This window comes from Mus caroli, unplaced genomic scaffold (assembly GCF_978045245.1).
Source record: "Mus caroli unplaced genomic scaffold, Mus_caroli_1 scaffold_4, whole genome shotgun sequence".
NCBI lineage: Eukaryota > Metazoa > Chordata > Mammalia > Rodentia > Muridae > Mus > Mus caroli.
The window spans coordinates 109,194,435-109,203,631 of record NW_028227259.1 but is presented as its reverse complement, the minus strand read 5'-3'; the positions used below and the strand labels follow the sequence as shown (position 1 = coordinate 109,203,631).

At 41.3% G+C, this 9,197-nt stretch overlaps 1 protein-coding gene across 2 annotated transcripts in view; it reads left to right on the top strand.

Moving 5' to 3' along the window:
• The first annotated feature begins 327 nt into the window (after positions 1 to 327).
• LOC110287941 (uncharacterized) overlaps positions 328 to 9,197 on the top strand; it is a 63,311-nt gene continuing 54,441 nt past the window's right edge. For both annotated transcript variants that reach the window (XR_015046962.1, XM_085836942.1), the window contains exon 1: positions 328 to 460. The gene's annotated coding sequence lies outside the window, so the exon portion shown is untranslated. The remainder of the gene's footprint in view (positions 461 to 9,197) is intronic.

The following is a 9,197-nucleotide window of genomic DNA, read 5'->3' as shown; positions in this document are numbered from 1 at the left end:
GCCTGGATGTTCAAGAGTCAGAACCTCACCCCACCCTCCTCCCCAGAACTGGGACGCGTCACAGACCAGGAACTCCCTAACCAGCTCTGGCCTCGGCCCTCATCAAAGACTGCATTTCCCATCCCTGAGCAGACTCTTGGCTTCCCCTGAAGCCCAGCACCAGCCAGGCTGCAGAAAAGAAAAAATAGTCTAGATATTTATTCCCCGGTACGGAGCCCAAAAAGGCTGATCCCAACGGAAGTGAATAAATGGACTGACAGATTCACTGTCCAATCAGAGTCTCCATACGCGCCTGCCAGTCAGAAAAGGAGGAGGGTTCTTCCGGAAATCACATTGCAGGTTCTGTGAGAGTTTACGTGATTTTGTGCCTTGTTTTTTCACCTCAACTGCCGAGCGCTGAGGGAAGCTCAGGAAGCTCTGAAGTTGCAGCATGGCCAGCACATCCTCACTTTCCACAAAGGTGAGGAGCGGGAGCCGCTGTGGTGGGTCCTGCTCGGGGCTGGGCGGGAACCAGCAGCTTGATGCAGCTGCGAGTGAGGTCCCTGTTAGTGTAATCCATTCCTGGACCCAGCGGTGGCATCTGAAAAACTTCCCTCTCTGGGCTGAATCTGCACAAAGCATTAGGAGCAGGGGCTTGTGTATAGAAACATCCATGCCAGTGGCAGGCAGGCTTGGTTCCTCTAATAGAGTCTACAAGCTCTTCTCCTCTATCCATCATTTTTTGTTGTGATTCATTTGGAGTTAATGTTGTCTAGTTGTAAAAGGCATCCCATCTATTGGGTGACTGAGAGCACGTTCTTTCAATATGTCTCTGCTTTTAAGGTACCAAAAAATAAATCCGTTAATTTTTGTACAGCTGCACCTTTAGCCTTTTAGAAAAAATGTTTCTGAGACAAGCTGTGTTGTCACGTGCATCCCAGTCTCATGCTCCCCAGGGCAATGACCCTGCTTTCCTTTTTATTAGACTTTCTAAGTTCGAATGTTAAATGTATGTACAAGAGCGTTTTTAAAATTACTCATTTAAGTCCTGTGATTAGCTGTCCTTTGCAGTGAAAGGAAAAGTGCGTTCCTGTGGAACATGTCTTCTGCCTTCAGACTAGAACAGGAGGAATGGTTTACTGTGTACACAGTAGGGTGAAACAATGTAGACAAAAGCTAGCTCACAGACTAAAGTTTAAGGGAGTCATCTGCAGGGGTCATCATTCTGAGGCAAAGTGAGTGATTGTTTTAAATTCCTCAGCATTTATTAATTCATGCATGTTTATAGAAATTGTACAGATTGGTGGGTATACAAGTTGGGGAGGTTCTGTGGGATCAAACTTTTTTGATGTAATTAAGTCAGCTGAGAAGCTGTGTGTGTGTCAGGTTATAGATCAGCAGGTAATATTACACATAAGGACAAGATCATACATCATCTTATTGATGGCATTTCCTCAGCAGGAAATTGCCTGTTCTTCCTGAAAGTCACTATTGTTATGCATTTGTCCCTTGTTTTATTACCACCAGCCACAATGCATGTTTCATGGAAATTAAGTCCAGGGTTCAAAAGTAGATTTGAGTTTCAGAGGTTTTTCATGTGTTCATGGTGCTTGGCAGGAAGCAGACATTAAATTACTCTTCCAAGTTGTTTTCTTTGTGGGTTTCAGAGGTCATGGGTTTCCCTAAGTCACAAAGAGGCATGAGAGACTGCAGAGCCATAGCCACCATTCTGATCATCTCCATGCAGAGAGATCTGTAGAGCATGGGTCTCACTGTTTGAATGATGAGTAGTAGATTGACTGTGAGAGATTTAACAGTTAAAGCCACTTTGAGTTATTTTTGTGCGAGTTTGTGGGGGTTTTTGTTTTGTTCTGTTTTGTTTTTTAAGTTTCAATACACATGTGCTCATAGGTAACATTGTTCAAGTTCACATTTAAGGGACTATACCCTTATAAAGGATCCCTACAACCAATGCCCTATTGGTCATAAAACAGCACAGAATGACAGCTTAAGCAATGTCCTGTTGACTCTTTCTCCTCTCTGATTTTAGTCTCTTACAACATTGCCATTTGTCAGATTGGTGTGAGAGCTTCAGGCACCTTGTTTACAGTACAGGTTGAAATTGAAAATGTGGGGGAGAGGGGGCTGGTGAGATGGCTCAGTGGGTAAGAGCACCCGACAGCTCTTAGCTCTTCCAAAGGTCCGGAGTTCAAATCCCAGCAACCACATGGTGGCTCACAACCATCTGTAATGATCTGACGCCCTCTTCTGGAGGGTCTGAAGACAGAAACAGTGTACTTACATATAATAAATAATAAATAAATAAATCTTTAAAAAAAAAAAGAAAATGTGGGGGAGAAAGCACAGAATGTAGCATCAGCATTCAAGTTCAAAGTGTTTTTATAATGTCTTGTAATAGGTGTTTGGGGAAGCAAAAGTGAGTGTCAAGCTTTTACACCAGAGCGGCCAGATTGATGAGAAGCAAATAGCTAGTACAGCAGACTGTAAGAATCCAGAAAGTTCTTCTATTTGGATGCAAGGAGAACTTTCTGCCCATGAGTCACAGTGGATCAAAAAGTAAAAATGAGGTTAAGAAACAGACTTAATTGCTTTTGTTTGAATTTAAATAATGGCAATAAATGATCATTGAGCAAAAATGTAATACTTTAGACAAGTGACCCATTTCAATTCTTAAGAGTAAATAACCAGGCTTAGGACAGTGTTTTGCCTGCATGTATTCCTGCAAGCCAGTAGAGGGCACCTAATCTTATTATATATGATTGTGACCCACCATGTAGTTGCTAGAAATTGAACTCAGGACTTTTGGAAGAGCAGCCAGTTCTCTTCACCTCTCAGGCATCTCTCCAGCCCAACAATTAAGATTTTTACACAGGAGTTCCTGTTTACTGTCTGTTATAATTGTAATATCAATACCCTAAAATCTAATCTATGCATTTTTATTTTTAAATAGTTAATCAAACATTAATTTTTCTTAAAGAGAAGCAAGAGTGGTTGTTTAGAATTAAGAGTGCATTTTCTCTTCTAATTCCACAGTCCAATATAATAGAAGACATCACAAAACAATGACCTGTGTCTGGTCTGTTTCATATATATATACACACACACACACACACACACACACACACACACACACACGCATACATACCTATTTCACATTGTCGAGTAAAAATATGATTTTACAGGTCTATACTGTGTGTAGGAATGGGCTTGGCATGAACGCTTCTGTGATGCTCATCCTCTTCAGAAAGAGCATGAGAAATGTATCTTTCAAAAATCATGCTCTCATAGTCTTCATTATTCTGGTTTTATTTCTTCATTGCTGTTTCCCTTCTTTGCAGATTCTGTTTTCTTTTCTTTTCTTTCTTTTTTTTTTTTTTTTTTTTCCATTTTTATGAGACATTGTTTCTCTCTATAGCCCTGGCTGTCCTGCAACTCACTTTGTAGACCAGACTGGCCTGGAACTCAGAAATCCATGTGCCTCTGCCTCTCAAGTGCCTGGATTAAATAGAATATGCAACCACTGTCCAGCTCTTTGCATTTTCATTCAAGTAATTATTGAATTCATTTTTCATTGAAACTAGATGATTCTTTGATACACTATGTCAGGCCTACAGTTTCTCTCCCTACATTCCTTCCATTTACCCTGCCATCTCTTCTATCCTCCTACCCCACAGATTTCTTCTCATTCTGTTTTCTCTTTAGAGGAGAGCAGGTTGCAAGGAGAGGAGAGCCAAGCAAAACAAAACAAGACAGAGAAGGCATGTTGAAAGCTCTCATTCTGGGGCTGTCCATGGCAACCCAATAGTAAGAAAAGAACATTAAGATCAAGCAAAGGAGTCAGAGCCATACTTCCTCCCAGTGTTACGGTTACCACACATCACCAAGTTAATCACCATAACACAGAAGCAGAGGACCTGGGTGAGACCCATGCAAACCCATTTTTGCTATTTAAGTCTATGTGAAGTTTCTGAAAATCCTGGCCATGTAAGAATTGGGTTCCCGCTGATGTCCAGCTCCTCAAATTACACCACTTATTGGTTGGCCACTCAAAAAGGTTCATTAGCAAGTTTGCTCAGCACATTTTACAGACAGGAATGTGTATGTAGAGGTTTTATAGCTCGTATTTTTTTCAAAATTTTCGTTCTGTGGCCTGTGGACTACCTTCTCTCTACAAAGAGACTAGAACATAGGGATGAAGGCCCTAAACAAGCACAGAGTTGATTTTCAGATTTAGTGAGTTGTGTAGAAGTTGTCCAAACAGTTAGTCCCTGTGCTTCGGTTGCTGAGAGCAAGATGTTTTTCACGGAATCAGCATGGGTAGTTTTGAGCCATCCTTGGCTCACAACTCAATGAAATGTAATCTGTTCCCAACACTGAATCCACACTGCCTATAAAGGACGAGCAGTTAAGACCCTGTCCTCCATTAGTAGGAATGGTCACCAGGGTCACCCTCAGAGTGTCCTGAAAGTTCCCAGGGCACTTTGTTCCTTTACAAACCCACAGTTGTAAACCCCCTACTTGCAGCTCTGTCTCCCTGAACTGTACTCTCTTCCTACATCCCCCCTCCAAATGACCCCTACCACTTCTTTCCCCATTTACCTCAGACTACCCAGAGAGTCTATTCTATTTCTGCTTTGCAGAAAGATGTCTGTGTCACCTCTCCATCTCTTCTCTTTACATAACCTCTCTGGGCCTGTGGGGGATAGCTCCATTAAAATTTACCTAAGAGCTAATATCCACTTATGAGGGAATGTATAACATTACCGTCATTCTAAGTCTGGGTTACCTCAGGTAGGGTGATTTTACTCTAGCTGCAGTCATCAGCCTGTTGTGCTGCAGTCATTTCATGTTGTCATAGTTTTAGCAGCTGAGTGGTACTCCATTGTACAGACATACCACATTTTGTTTCTCCAGTTTTCAGCTGTGGAACATCTATGTTGTTTTTATCTTCTGTCTAATACTAATAAAGCTATTGTGAACATAGGTGAGCATGTGTCCTGGGTTGCTGGATGGAGTACCTTTTTCATTTATGCCCAAGACTGATATAGCTTGATCCTGAGGTGGATGCATTCCCAGTCTCCTGAGGAATCATGATACTGGTTCCCATATTGGCTATATTTGTCTGCACTCCTACAAGCTGTAGAAGGTGTCACATTTGCTTTATATTCTCACTAATATGAAAATCATTTGTGTTAGTTATCTTCACCATTGTGATGTGTGTCATGGACTCACAAAGTAGTTTTCATTTGAAATTCCATAATGGCTAAGGATGGCGAACATTTCTTTAAGAGTTTCTCAGCCATTATCAACAGATTGTCTGTTGAGAATTCAACAGATTCTCAACAGAGAATCTCAACAGATTGTCTGTTGAGAATTCATGGTTTAAATCTCTACCCTATTTTTTATTTGGAGTTTTTTATTTTAGATCATCTAGTTTTCTGAGGTCTGGATGTATTTTTGTATATTACAAGTTTATCAGGTGTGTTTAAATTGTACAAATACTTTTCTCATTCCTTAGACTGTCTATTTGTCCAATTGTCTGGGCTTTGACCTTAGAAAAACCTCACTGTTCCATGATGTCCAATTTATGAATTGCACTATTAGTATTCTGTTCAGAAGGTTGTCTCCTGTGACATTGAATTCAGTGAGGTTCTCCCATTATCCTTCTGTCAGGATCAATGTGTCTGGTTTTACTTTAAATCTTTGGAAATGAGTTTTGTGCAGGGCAAAGAAGATAGACCTCTTTCCATACATCTCCATGTAGAACTACAGTGTAACAAGCACCACTTTGCTAAGCCAAGTGTGGTCCTGATAGGCACAGGTAGACATGGTTCCTGCCCCTGGGACACTGGTGTGAGCCTTCATGAGTGTTGATGGCTGTTGTAGGTATAAGTAAGGCTTGTTTATGTAATCATGTACAAATTTTCTGGACCCACTAACAGAGGACTCTTTTCTCTGAAATCAGAGGATTTCATTTTCAGAGGAACTTCTTCCCTATGAATGCTAATGCCTCCATGCTGCTTAGAAACTGCTGGAGTCCTGGAATTGAGGGTGTAGCTATGTCACATTGAAGTTGTAAAAACTGAGATTTCAGGACAGCTTTTAAGACTATGGGAAAAAACTCTAAATACATGATTTTGAAAATATATAATTTCTCAACTCAGCCAAAAATATGGATGCAATATGCATCATATGAGGGGCTCCTTAAGGATTCTAAAGTAACCAAGTCAGTTACCCTATGAGCCAGCAAGTGAGAAAGATGCAAAGGCAGGGAGATTAAAAGGCAGGCACATTCCAGAGTTCTAGGTCAGTTTGGCCAGGGGCAAGGTCACTCCCAGGAGTGGTAAAAATGCTAATTTGATGGCATTGCGCAGTTGAAATGGACTCTGAAGTATGCTTAAGAAAGGCTAATGAATCTCTGAATTCTTTTGCATTGTTAAGAGAAAAAAAAGTATGTTTCCTGTGCCTTAAGAATCTAAAGACTTGGGCCTTGGGATGGTGATTCCTGAAATACTCAAAAGGAAACCTTGAATAAATGATTGGATTGATATGGAAAAGATTGATTAGGTCTGGAGTTTACTTCAGTTGAGGTATCTAGAAAAATTTTAAGGATAAAAAGAGAAATACTTGGATTCTCTCTCTCCCCATGGACAGAGAGAGATCTCCAGGGAAGAAACAGAACATAGAGAGCAGCAGACTGAAAACGCTGTCTCAAGCAGAACATCAGCTAGAATCCATAGTTTGACTTCGTGTCTTTGTTGTTGTTGTTGTTGTTGTTGTTGTTGTTGTTATTCCCAGCACCCCTTGTCTCAGAACCCCTTTAAGGTCTTGTTTTTTTCAATGTGTCTAGGTGGATTCCTTAAGAAACTCCAGGTATCCATATGTGGTTTGAAATGTCTCTGGGTCTTCAACTCTATTCCATTAATCAAGCTGTGCGTCTGTATGCCAGTACCAATGAAAAAGTATGACATAAAATCAAAACTCTAGGCCTTTAGGCCCAGGCTTGCGAATGTGACCTCTGTGACTTAATGCTGGAAGGTATACTAATTATAAGACAGATAGAGGCATTCCTCCACCCACCCGATTCCTGGGTTCAAGGAGTGTTCTTTCTAAGAAAGTCATCCTGACCCATCCTGACTATTGCTGGAGCCCGCTATGCAAATGTGCTAGTGTTAGGGGTTCTGAGAAACTGTCTTGAGAAATAACCCGCACAATCACCAGGTATTCCTTGTGACTCTTGTGACTTTGCACTTCCTTGTGACTCTTAACTGGTAATTTTGGTATTTTCCAACAATGCCCTTCCCACCCCCTTGAGTTGTGATTTCTTCCTTTAAATACCCCCTTACACAGCTACTCAGGGCACCACAGTCCTCTATCCCTGAGTGGTGTATGACCTTGGGCCCAAGAGTGCTCTTGAATTAAAAGTCCTCTTGCTGTTTTCGCAAGACTGTTTCTCCTGAGTGATTTGGGGTGTCGCCTCTCCTGAGTCAGAACGTGGGGTAGTCCTCACGTTGTGGGTCTTTCACATGTAGTTATTTTCCTGATCCCGATTGTTGTAGCTCTCCTGGGTTTTTGTCCTGGGAGCTGGAAATTGTCATTTCAAGGTCTGTAAATGTTTTTGGAATTTTGTCAGGGATTGTGTTGAATTTGTAGATTGCTTTTGTGAAGATTTCTATTTTGATTGCCTTAATCCTACCAATTCATGAGCACGAGAAAGTTTCCCATCTTCTTATGTCTACTTCAATTTCTTTAAATGATTGAAATTTTCATACAAATATTTCATTTGCTATTTTTAAAGTAACTTGTCTTATTTATTTTTTTCCCATTTTTTAAAAAGATTTATTTATTATTATACATAAGTACACTCTAGCTGTCTTCAGACACACCAGAAGAAGGTGTCAGATCTCATTACAGGTGGTTATGAGCCACCATGTGGTTGCTGGGATTTGAACTAAGGACCTCTGGAAGAACAGTCAGTGCTCTTAACTGCTGAGCCATCTCACCAGCCCAATGTTGACCAGGTAGACTAATTGAACCATTATTCATTATTTATTTATTTACTTATTTTATTTTATTTTTGGTTTTGTTTTTTTGTTTTTCGAGACAGGGTTTCTCTGTGTAGCCCTGGCTGTCCTGGAACTTATTCTGTAGACCAGGGCGGCCTCGAACTCAGAAATCCGCCTGCCTCTGCTTCCCAAGTGCTGGGATTAAAGGCATGTGCCACCACTGCCCGGCTTCCAATTTTTTTATTAGGTATTATCTTCATTTACTTTTCAAATGCTATCCTGAAAGTCCCCTATTCCCTCCCCCTACCCTGCTCCCCTACACACCCACTCACTCCCACTTCTTGGCTCTGGTGTTCCCCTGTACCTGCATCATATAAAGTTTGCAAGACCAAGAGACCTCTCTTCCCAATTATGGCTGACTAGGCCATCTTCTGCTACATATGCAGCTAAAGACACAAGCTCTGGGGTACTGGTTAGTTCATATTGTTGTTCCACCTATAGTGTTGCCGACCCCTTCAGCTTCTTGGGAGAGTTTCTCTAGCTCCTCCATTGGGGGTCCTGTGTTCCATCGAATAGATGACTGGGGGCATCCACTTCTGTGTTTGCCAGGCACTGGCATAGCGTCACAAGAGACAGCTGTATCAGTGTCCTGTCAGCAAAACCTGGCTGACATATGCAATAGTGTCTGTTTTTGGTGGCTTATTATGGGATGGATCCCCGGGTGGGGCAGTCTCTGGATGGTCCATCCTCTCATCTCAGCTCCAAACTTTGTCTCTGTAACTCCTTCCATGGGTGTTTTGTTCCCAATTTTAACAAGCAGGGGCAAAGTGCCCACGTTTTGGTCTTCATTCTTCTTGCATTTCATGTATTTTGCAGATTGTATCTTGTATCTTGGGTATTCTAAGTTTCTGGACTAATATCCACTTATCAGTGAGTACATATTGTGTGAGTTCTTTTGTGATTGGGTTACCTCACTCAGGGTGATGCCCTCCAGGTCCATCCATTTGCCTAGGAATTTCATAAATTCATTCTTTTTAACAGCTGAGTAGTACTCCATTGTGTAAATGTACCACATTTTCTATATCCATTCCACTGTTGAGGGTCATTGGGTTCTTTCCAGCTTCTGGCTATTATAAATAAAGCTGCTATGAACATAGTGGAGCATATGTCCTTCTTACCAGTTGGAACATC